This window comes from Triturus cristatus, chromosome 12, assembly GCF_964204655.1.
Source record: "Triturus cristatus chromosome 12, aTriCri1.1, whole genome shotgun sequence".
Lineage (NCBI taxonomy): Eukaryota > Metazoa > Chordata > Amphibia > Caudata > Salamandridae > Triturus > Triturus cristatus.
In genome coordinates, this window is record NC_140595.1 from 62,628,571 (window position 1) to 62,641,164 (window position 12,594).

Genomic DNA, 12,594 nt, shown 5'->3' on the forward strand with positions numbered 1-12,594 from the left:
AACGCCATCCTTTAGTTTAACAATTCAGAACAACACACAATGGCTTAGGGATCCCATATCTGAGAGCTGTGGACAATAACAAATCCTAGTAACACAGAGACAGCACAGTTTGTCACAGGGGTACACTGAGGGGACATATATGTGACTGGCAAACGTTCAGAGAGCAGTTTTCTTTTATGAAGTGGCAGGAGACAGTTGGAGTTTGGGGGCTTTTATGGTAACGCTTGGGAAGACAGAGACTGATACAGTACTTCTCAAATGTGATAATCAGAGTCCTTGATCTGAATTGAGTGGATTTTTTTTATGGATGTGGTCCATCTGTGGGGAACATGGAGTCTCCAAATGTGGCTCTGCTGATCCTGATGAGAGAGATATCCTTCTTCCAGAGGAAGAAGCTCTGTGAGAAGTAGGTAAATCAGGGCTAGTTTTATAAATCTGAGAGATCAATTCAGAGGATTGAGCTAGAGATCAACAGAAAATAAGCAGGCAGTTTCATCCTTCAGTTGGAGACCATGGATAAGGATGCAACACCCAAAACCGATGATCATCAGGCTCCAACCAGTTACCATTTGTTGTGTTCCTTGGAGAAGCTCCAAAACCGGGCACAGACTAAGAACTTGAGCCTTGTGGAGACTGGGTGGGAATGGCTCACAGATTTTATGCAAGATAAGAAAGTGGTCTTACATAAAAATAAAATCATAACCGACATGGAGGTCTAGTCAAGCGAGATCTTCAGTCATCTGAGTTATTTCTTTTTTTTTTTCTTTCTTTCCAGAAAGCAATAATTACATTTCTTTTTCAATGAAAACAAACTAGTCCCAGTTAAGCAGTCCGGGCATACATAAAATATACAAGATATATACCCAGCATACAGAAGAAAAATCAAGGTAGATATCAGGACATGACAGGGCTAAACATACATAACATATATAAACGATTGTCCACTTATTTCAGTTACAGCTCCATCAGAGGCCCCAGATTAACTGACCCCTTATCTTTCCCCTTCTGCTTTACATTTATATAATGCCATCTCCAAATTAAATATATGAAAGAGTCTAGCATACCAAGCCTGGTACGTTAAGGGATCCTCATCCTTCCACTTAGACGCAATCATTATGCGATAGACAGCTACTGCCATAAAGCATAAGTAGAGCTGAGATCCTTTCAGCTGTTTCGCTTCATCATATCCAAATATCAACATGGTGGGAGTTAAGGAAACATCCCGCCCCAGGGCCTGCTGTAAAAACAGCTCAATCCTTTCCTGTAATATAGCCAATTGACAGCAATCGGAAAACATATGGATCATATCAGCAGGACCCTGGCCACATCTTGGGCACTTGTCGTTATCCCTTTTTCCCCATGCCCAGAGTTTAGCTGGCGTGAACCCGAATACCGCTTTAAACGTTTGAGCTTTAAGGTTAGCCGATAAAAATGTTTTTATAGATAATTCCAATGATCTACACATATCAATATCCGGGTTATTCAGTTTCTTCGCCTAGCTGCTTTCTACTCAAACAATATCGTGCGGATTGGCCTCCATCAATATTGAATACAAATCCTTAACTCGGAGCTGTATCTGAGTTATTTCAATGGTCAGGGAATCTCCAACATACAGGCATTTATTACAGTTATCAAAATAACTTTCATATTCATGGTCCTGGGGTCCTCTCACTTGATATTACCAGATATTAGGCAACCTAACATTTATTTGTTTAGAAAGTTTTGCTGTTCGAAGCTGAACAGTGGGTGAGTTTTTCCACTACCCCACTCTATCACAATGCCACACCATCAGTGTTGTCATTTTACTACTGTTCTCTCTCTGTCAGATACATCAGTGGATTCAATATTAGGCCCAGCTTGAACCGTTTGTAGGAGTTATTTTTAAGTGTGAGATTCACACATCTCCTCGCAAATGCACCGTGTTTCTGAAACCGGTTTTGGATGCACATTCATTCTGTGTTTCAAGTGAATACAACGAAATCCTTCTGAAATGTACACACATAGGGCAATTACTGGATAAGATACTAGGCATGGTCTTCCCTCCTCAACTGACCTTTTCGGATCATTGTACAGTTCCCACAACAAGCAAGCAAAAACGTGGCGATTTTAGAGGTTCATTGATGGGAAAGCATTTGATCATTCACACTACCAGGCTTAACGTTCAATCTGTTTAACTTGATCTGGCCATACTTTGGCTCAGTGGAAAGGTCTTCACTCATGCAACATTCAGTTCCCCAAACAGGATCTTTTAGATTAGATCAGGAAAGCAACCACTTTGAAAAAGTGTTTTTTCCCTGTCCAGACCCACTGTGACAATGTGTGTACGTACAGGGGTGTACCTGCGTATGGGGTATTAATTAGCACACACATGACTACAAAGTAAGAAAGCACTGTACAAGGGCAGAAGAAGAGGTTAGAAACACAGATCAAAGAAACAGGATACAGGCAGGAAAGAGATTACATCTGGAAGATTAAGCATTGATTGCGAGTTGCCTGAAGAGAAGAATCTTCAGTTCCATCCTGATGAGTAGGGGGGAGAGCTCACTAGGTCAGAACTGGGTCCGATTTGATACTATGAGGACAATAAGAGAAGCTGTGCTCTTATTTTCCTCCGCATGTATTTGTTTTGTCTTTAGCCTAATGAGGTTGCTGCGTCAAGTGCTGCTGTAGGAAAGTAGGTTGTAGCTGCCAGAAACACTAGTATAAAAAGGCCAATGACAGATGAACAGATAATGGCTTTGAGCAAGGCAATGTTTCGGAGGCTGCACATCAAGTTCTTTGTGGGGTGTGCTTCTAGGAGTTAGAATGAAAACTATTTAAAAAGAGCAGCAGAAATATTGGCCAGTTAACAAAAACGGAGCGAGAGAGTAAATGTTGGTCGATTGCACTCTTAAAGGGCTGTTCAAAACAACACTGCTTAAAAACAAGGACACACCTGTTCAACACACTGTGAAAACTTGTGGAGTGAAGAAATGAAGATACACTGAGAAATCTGGCAGTCAATATATTTCAAACTCCTTTTGTCTTTCTTTTGCGGGAAAGACCTTTGCCTCGGAGTGAAACTGCTTGCTTTTGGTCACTTTGTGAACCGAGATACAAATGCCATGGAATATAAATGGGTTGGTAGAACAAACAAAGGTGGATAGTCTAAATCACGTCGCAAAATATGTTGATATCATTTGTCTGCAGGAGACATGGCTATGCGGCAATACCCCCGGTAGTTGAAGTGTTTGCCCAAATTTATAAACCGGCCAGAAAAATGAAAAAATTCGGACGTGCTTCGGGCGGGATTCTGACCCTCATGTCAACCAGGTTAGTGAAAGAGGTCAAGTCAATTAGCTCATTATGTAAATGGTTGTTGGTCTGTAAGGTATCCTATCCATGTACTGAAGGTTCTGTAGGGAAGGTTGATTATTTAATCCTCATAAATGTATATATACAATGGGGTTCCCAAAAAGAATACGAAACAGAATAGGGGTTATTCAAAAAGGATATAACCGACTTAATAGAAATATATGGGAAGGACATAATGGTGATAATGGGTGATTTTAACCACAAATTAAACTTTGGAAAGCTAGATCGTTGGTTTGAAGAAATTTTGAGCTCATATAATATAGGGGCAGCAAAATACCCCTCATGTCTAACCACCAGTCATGACGAAGCCTTAGGGTAGTTTCTGGGCTCTAAGGGTTTAAAATGTTTAAATGGTAGGAAGGACCCAGATCGACCGGCTACACAGACTTTTAGAATAGGCAATCAACAGTGTCCTATAGATTATATCTTTGTTCAGGCCTGAAACTACGCAATGGTAAAAAAGTTCCGGGTAATTAAGCGTAGGGACAGTGATCACAATGCTTTGTATTGTGAATATTTAGGGGGGTCAATAAGTATATGTGAAAGGGTGATACCTCAAAATGTGGAATATCCAAAGCGCTTGACTACAGAATTGACGGAATATGTAGAGAAATTGGTAAGCTTTCAACAAAATTTAACGAAGGACAGTGCCGAAGGTCATCAGGTAGCATGGTATGTGGATAAAATCGCGCAGGCAGTGCAATGTCTTAAGAGTATATCTAAAAAAAGAATAACAAAATCGGTTAAAGTAAAAATACAAGATAGTAAAGGAAGGCCGAGGTGGTTTACCCCTGAATGTCTGAATAAAAAAAGGGCTATTCGTAAAATAGAGCGAGGTCAGAGGAAATGTTATGATCATGGGAACGGAGAGACCCTGCTCAACCTGAAGAAAGAATATAAATCCCTAGTAAGGAAGCAGAAAAGGATTTTTAAAGAAAAATGTTGGGCAAATCTACTTGAGACAATAGAAAATAGAAATATAAAAGGATTCTAGAGGTTGATGCAGGTTGCTGCAGGAAGTTCCCCGGGTAATATGAGCTGTGTTGTGGAAGAGGTGGCCTGGGTAAATTACTTAGGGAATCTATATAAAGCCAGTAGGATTTTGGGAAAAGACAAGGAAAAACCAAGTTGGACCGTGTGTGTAGAAGGTTTAAAACCAGCATTTAATGAAGAGAAAGTAAAAGAAACAATAAAGAAGTTGAATGTATCTCGCGCAGCAGGCCCCGATAATTTTCCTGCCCATCTTAATTAAAACTCATTTAGATTGGTGGGCAGGCTTTCTATCCCATATGTTCACTGCCATTCTGGACTCAGGCTGTATCCCGAAATCCTGGAGAGGGGCCATCATTAGACCCCTACATAAAAAGGAGGAAAGGAAGGACCCAAGGAACTATAGACTAATTAATTTATTGGATATTGGAGAAAAGGTTTTTTCAAAAATAATCCTTGGTAGATTGAAGGAGTGGGTGGAGCAGCGATCGATAGTTCCAATAGAGCAGGGAGGCTTTAAGGAAGGACATTCTACTACCGATCACTGCTTTGCCCTGTGGGCTGTAATGCGGAAGTCCATGGAGCTGCAGGGCAAGTTGTATTGTTGCTTCGTGGACTTTCGCGCAGCTTTTGATCTGGTGGATAGGGAGTGTTTGTGGCAAACCATGAGAAATTATGAGGTCCCTGCGGATCTATTGTTGGTAATCCAGGAGCTACACAGGCAAAACTGGGCGCAGGTAATTAAAGACACTTCTGGCGGCCTGACTCCTGAGATAGCAATAAACAATGGATTAAGGCAAGGTTGTGTTTTGGCGCCGCTCCTTTTTGCAATATTCTTAGCAGATTTGCCTCTTACCTTGGGCTCTGCCAGAGGTGCAAGCCCAAAAGTAAATGGAAGGCATTTGTCCTGTTTGTTGTATGCCGACGATCTAGTAATACTGGATCAAACTGAGATGGGGCTTCAAAGAAAGCTGAATATATTCAGCAAATATTGTACGGCAAAACGACTTACTGTAAACATGGACAAAACAAAAATCTTGTACTTTGGGAAGAGGAATATGAAGTTTAATTGGTACTTGGGCCAAACTAAACTGGATATTGTAAATGAATACAAATACCTTGGAATATGGTTTACGAATTCCCTGAGGTGGGGCATACATCTGGAGGCACAGAAAATAAAAGCACATCTAGCGGTATGTGGGCTGGAAACATTCGATCACAGTTATGGTGATATGTCCCATAAGCCACTTTTGACGGCTTATAAAGCCATGATCCCTCCGCAATTCCAATATGGTTCAGAAGTAATTTGTATTGATGGTAGAAGCTCCTGGGATAAAGAAGAAGGGAAATGTCTGAAATCATTATTGTCACTTCCCAGCTCGGCAATGATTCAGGCAATTAGAATGGACTTAGGCCTAACTGCATGGAACATTCAGGTGCAATTAAGTTTTCTCAGATTTTGGAATCGTTTGAGTCTTGGGGAGGTCACAAAGGTGTCCCAAAGGTGTATGAAAGAAATTCAGCCCAGTGAGTTAAAGTGGGCTAAGGCCACAAGAAGGAAACTCCTGACCATGTGTGATCTCTTGAATGTGAAAATTGACCCCCTGACTCTACAAATAAATGTAATAAAGAGTGTACTTAAAATGCAGGGTAAAGAATTTTCTAGAGCAACAGATCGTGAGTATTTGAGCAAGAAAGATTCTGTAAAATTCATGCATTCTAGCTGGGAGAAAGATATCAGCTTTCCCTATCTCGATTTACTACCGAACCGTTGGTTAAGAATGGAAGTACTTAGGATAAGAATTGGCATTAACCCAGCCATAATAAATTGCGCAAGAAAATCTGTTTTAATGCAACCTGATGGCAAGTGTATGTGCAAGATAGGATTGAAATGCAACATTTTACACATTTTATTGGATTGTCGAAGATTTTTAAATTTACGTAAATTATTCCTCCGTCCGATATTTTTAAAATATGGTGTAAGGGCGCGCTTACAAGCATGGGAGCTTCTTGCTGATATGGAAAATTTAGATATTGCAATAGCCATTGGGAAATATATGCAGGGTATATACAAGTTCCCTGCCTCATTAGAGGCGTAAGAGTAGCTAGTGCCTTACAATTGTAAATGAAATTATCTGTTGTAAAACTGTTTTAAAATTGTTAAGAATGATCTTTTAAGGATTTTATGATTCTTAATGTCTAAGAACGTAATTTTGCAATGTGGAAATTTTTTAATGTTATTGTAAAAGTTGTGGTTTAACCCCTTCCATGCTGGGCGGATTCCCCTGCTGTGCTGATCTTTTCCTGCGCGGGCGTGGTCATGACGGAACGGTTCCGTCATGAGCACAGCTCAACCGACGCTCATGACGGAACCGTTCCGTCATGAGCGTCGAAGGGGTTAAAGACCAAATGGTCTAAATAAACATTATTTTTTAACTGAAAAAAAACTGATACAAATGCTCCTTAGATGAAGAGGATTTGAATTTTAGCATATTGGTGCAGAGTAGAAAACTGACAGAGAGAATAAGATCAACAAGTCCCACAGGGTCCCATGGTTTTAAAGGATTACCTAAAGGGAATTCCTATGTAAAAGCAGCACAAATTTGTCGAGATTTGACCTGTATTGCGATCCTGGTGGTAATCCCGGGGTGCAGGTTGAGCATTTGTATTCTTAGATACCTTTACCCGGTTTATTAGTACTAGACCTGGAAATCTAACAAACATACAAACAACTATAACATCCATAATCCACAATCCTCACTTCCAAGGAGAAATATTAGATTTGGTATTTTAAAAAAATTGGACCACTATAACCCACCTCTACATGGAGATCTTTTTACAGGTGGAGAGAGAGAGGCAATCAGAGACACTCTTGGTTTAATCCAGGAAGATGAGTTCAAGTTGACACAATTACTACACTGGGCAGGTGGCCAAGGTGATAGAAAATGTGGCACGTATGGAGAAGACCCGATTAGAAACTATTTTCTAGTAAACACAGAGACAAAGGGGCATAACATAGCTCTATAGTCACATAGGAAATTTGAGGCCGACACACAAACACAAGTGACTACTAAACTGAAAACAAGATTTGGGCAACGAAATACCCTCAGAAATACGGGGTAAAATATGGGCTAGAGCAGCTAAATTATCTATCGTTGTACAATACAAGGAAAGTACAAATACAATCTTGACTAAATGATACTTGCCCTCACAGCAAGGTTGAAAGCTATGTTTAGCACCCTACATCCATGCTGGAAACAATTCTGGTGAAAGAAGCACTTAACTCCACTTATGCTGATCGTGCATCCATATACAAAATCATTGGATAGAGCAATGAATGGGATCACCATACCACTCCAGCCACTGACACTGCTCTTTCGGGTGCCAGAAGAAGGTGATATGTGACTAATAACCAGGCTGACGTGTAAATTGATTACTAACCTGATATTTGGATCCACAATGGCAATGCCCAACAGTGGAAGCCGCTGATTGCCACCCTCCCTTTACAAACATGGTTTGGGAAGATTTGTAACAATTATGATATTATTATGAACTACACACATTTGAAAAAGTATAGCAGCCAATAAAACAGGAGGAGAATGCAAATCCTGGGGAGGAGAAAGCGGACCCAGCCATGAAATACGATGTATTACGCTATCTTTATGGTGGAGTAGGCCCTCATTATCCGGCAGTGACAATAATAATGACCAGCAACAGGAAGATCCTGATAATGTTTGGAGAACTTTGAAAGAACTACAATAACCTGCTTTTCTCACTTATAAATGCAGCACTACATCACTGAATAAAAATGTGATAAATGAATATTGGCCGAAAATGTAAAGATATTGCTGACTAATATTTATTTTTTGAATTTCCCTGTATCTATAAAGTTGTAAAAAAAAAAAAAGGAAAACTCACTGAAAAGCAGATTAACCAATCTAAGTATGGCCACAGTTCTGGTGGCTGATTTGGAGCTGGAGATTCACAGGACCAGTGACATAGATGAGGCAAATGCCAATGTAGAAGTAATAGGTTGTTTGTACTGTGCTTGCTTTAGATGCTTACAGTCTTACAAAGCAGAGAGGCAGCTGCTGTCTTCCCCATATAGAAGACAACACGAGCTGAATAGAAGATACAACTAAGGATACCAAAACATAATGAAAATGCAGAGTTGTGCTCTAATCCTTAAGGATATACGGCAATGGCCTGGCTGCCCCACATGGTGTCGCAATATAGTGCCCAGAATGTTTTTCGGGCTTCAGTTAAACTTTGAAGACTTAATTAACACAGCTGGAAAACAAAAGGTGAACCAAGGACTGGGGTATCTGTAAAATAGTTTAGTCATTTGTGTTTCATCGGATCATCAAAAACAACTAGTAGGAATGTCCTTTCTAAAAAATTATATCACAGTGCAACAGTGTTTACAGACCTGATCCAGCTTCAGGGCGAATTTAGGATAGATTAGCAAAGGGGCAAGTAATCACACATTGAAAATAAATACAATAAACTAATACATTTAGGAGATCTTGGAAACAAAACAGAAAAACATGAGCCAGGAACAAAAGTGGGATAAATCTAAAATGTGTTAAATTAAAAGAACATCTAAGATAAAGCCACTTCGTTCAACAGGCACAAGTCTTCCAAAAGATGGTATCCATTGAGAAATGAAAAGTAGCAAAATGCCAAGGGGTCAGATCAGGAAGTAGGAGAAGCCATCCTCTATTGTTGTACCTGCTAAGTTTTCTAAATTCTTAAATGCGCTTTACTCCCTGTTCTCGGGCGCCGTTCTATGACAGGATGTCTCAATCATAGAAGAATGGACCAGTTGAGAGAATTCAATACAATAAAATAGGACCATTTTGTCTTGTTTCTTAATCTTTGATGTAAGGTCACACATCAACATCATCAGGACACATATCAGTTAAAAACCCAAATAATTCATTAGGTCAAAAATAAACTGAGACCTGGTATCCAAGACTCAACGGTAGATCTTTTATGAACTGTGAGACTTAACTAGCACAGTCACTCATCAACAGTGTTGGTGATCTATGAAAGCGGTGGGGAGTAAATACCTGCATCAAATAGCACCAAGTGAGCATGCCCACATTCTTACATTTTTCAAAGCACCTTTCTTCACTCTGGCATTTTTCTGACTATCATTTTACCATCAAGATCCTTACAAGAAGATTCTCTCTTATGTGTTGTGACTAAGAAGCCACTTGGAAGTGCTAGGGGTCCAAAAAACAACGACACAAATCTCACAATTCCAGACTGTTGGGAGGAGAGCTGCCGATTTTACTGGCTAATTCAGCAGTGCCACTGCTCAGATTCTGAGTAATGTACTGGCCCGGACAGAAGGCAGATTACACCAATCTTACACACTAGAGTTTAAAATAGCAGTGGTGATTGCCACTCAATTTTTTTTAAAATAAAACTTTTTATTGATGACAGTATAATGCCCTTAATCACATTAAGAAGTCAGTATATCATTGTTTTCAATAGTCTCTGGTTCATCAAGGGAGGGAGGGGGAGGGAGAAGGGGCGGAGCACAAATATTCCCTCTATATGCATTCCATTTGTCCCATATTTGTGTCCATTTTTTCGGGCATCACCTGGATACATACACTGTCTTTTCCCTGAACATGCACCAGTCCATGTCTTACTTCCATGCGCCAACTGTAGGAGTTTCCTGCACCCCCCACCCTCCCAATTCTAGCGATATTCCTTTTGGCTACCATCTGGCCCAACGTAGCCCATGTTTTCTCTATGCTACTTAGGTATGTGGGTTCCCACATATTCAATAGGCACCTTTTAGCCTCTGGTGCCAAACTCAATCCCAAAGTTTCCTCCATACAGTGGACTACTTCTGTTCAATACCTACTGATGTGGGTGCAATCCCAAATTTTATGTATGAATGTGCCTTACTGGCCGCACTGGCGCCTACAGCTGGAATCCACCCTGTAGCCCATCTTGACCAGTGCTAGTCCCGAGTAATATATTCTGTAAATTATTTTCAGCTGTACCAGTTTAAGCCTGGAAGAAATTGCGTCTTTCTTGGGCGAGGCCAATGCCTCCAACCAATCCTCCTCTTCTAGCCCCAGCAGATTAGTTTCCAATTTCCCACGGAGTTGCGCGAGGGGGCCAGGTGTGTGGTTGATGAATTTCTGATAAGTCAACGATATTGGTTTTTTTGGTATAAATTTGTCATGGAGTCTATACTCCAACAGTGAGGCCTCAGAAGGGCATCTCTCCTGCTTGTAGAGCGCGTTGCACCTGTAGATATCTAAAAACTTTCTGCATTTGCCAGTTCGTATTCTTGTTGTAGAAATAAAAAGGATAGTACTTTCCCCTTTCTCCGTAGGTCACCCACCCTGGATAGTCCTATGATGTCCCAGCTGTCGAAGCCTTTTGTCTTCATTAAGGTACCCAGTTGTTCAGAGTCCCACAGAGGGGTGGCCTGCGTGATTGTCTTTGTCCAACCCAGTCTCGTGTTAGCCGTATGCCACACCTGGACAGAGTGCAACGTGGGTCCCGTCAGCTGCAATTTTGTGGGCCTGGAATAGAGTGCCCTGACATAAGGTATTTAAAGCCATCTATGGCTTTTGTCAGTCTGCAATCTTTTGGCAGGGGAGGACAATTCCCCTTCAATACAAATATCAGTGATGTAGTCCAATTAATAGTATAACCTGAGTATTTGCCAAAACTTGTTACCGCTCAAATTTTAAGTATTCACTATATATATTAGGAAATGCAATAAATTAGTCTCCTAACAACTGATTTTCGTTTTATGTGCATACACATTTTGCTTTTGCACAGAAGCTTTCAATGTTGGAATAAACTCAATTTCCAAATACAAAAGCTTTTCAGTTTCATGAAAAACAAACATGGGTGCCAACAACATGCCAAAAGTTACCCGTTCAAAGAAAGTGCCTTGTCAGAAGGATGAAGAGCTGCATAGATTTAATTGTAACCAATAATGTCAATGCAACTGTTATACCAAAGCTGTCCACAAAATGCCCAGACTTACCATCATTGTTTCAGGATAACATTAATACTGTGGGTGGGTACACAACACAGTACCCCTTGCACACATGCAGGTACACTCCCACACAGCAGCATTTGAGATCACTATTCTTTCTATTTATCGGCTGATTTATTCCACTATTACAGGCCCTACGCTATTAAATGTACTTTCAATGTGATGATAGGCCTACCATTAACTTATTAGTACAGAGCCCTGCGGTATGGAGTGTGTGTAACCTATTCAACATTGAGCTTTCAGGGTGCTAGTGCAACGACTCTCCAAACAGCACAATATGTGCATGTGTGATGGGCCATGTATGGACGTTTAGCCAATCACACATGCAGAGTTTTATTTAATTCTGCCAATTTGAGAGTCAAGATCAATACTGTCTTTATGAGCAACAGCACAGCTTCACACCCTAGGTCACAAGCAATATTTTTGGTGCAGGATGTCCCAAGCATTCCATGCCCAGCAAATGTAACACTCACTGCTAACATCTGGTGTGACTTCTAGTTCAAGAGCTTAATTGCAGTACAATCACGTCATCCATTCATCCTTCAACGTCCAGTAACCTGAGTACCATTAAACTGGTTAACAGTAACATATTTAAAGCACAGAGAAGCAACAAAAGCTGCAGTATTAAGTACCATATAAAGGGTATTATTTACAGCACAATTACATATTGATATGCGGGGGCTATTGTACATTAAGATAAGGATCACACCAGCAGGGTAAGTCTTTTTAAATATGGTTTCTCCCGGAACACACCAGATCACCACACCCCATGGTGCCCTGGCCAACTATTGCTAGGGTCAGGTGTAATGGTTGAGTAATATGTAAGTTTGATTGTAGACCTATCTCATACTTTATGAGCGCACATTGATGCAGTTTAAAAGCCTGTTACCAATTTACCCTGCAGAATTTCAGGCCCATGAGGATTTGCATTAAGGCTTTTGATTTGCTGGTCCTTATGAATCCTGCAGACCCCGTGGGGCCTTTTTCGCCAGAAACATGGCATCCAATCCATTGACCAAACAGCACCAAGTGAGCAAGCCCACATTCTTACATTTTTCAAAGCACCTTTCTTCACTTTGGCATTTTTCGGACTATCATTTTACCATCAAGACCCTTCCAAGTAGATTATGTGTTATGACTGAGAAGCCACTTGGAAGTGGTAGTGTGCCAAAACACAATTACACAAATCTCACAATTCTAGATTGTTGGGA

General features: G+C 40.6%; 1 protein-coding gene across 2 annotated transcripts in view; it reads right to left on the reverse strand.

Moving 5' to 3' along the window:
• Positions 1–12,594, reverse strand: part of AP3D1 (adaptor related protein complex 3 subunit delta 1) — a 293,074-nt gene that overhangs the window by 51,193 nt on the left and 229,287 nt on the right. The gene's annotated exons all lie outside the window — the stretch shown is intronic.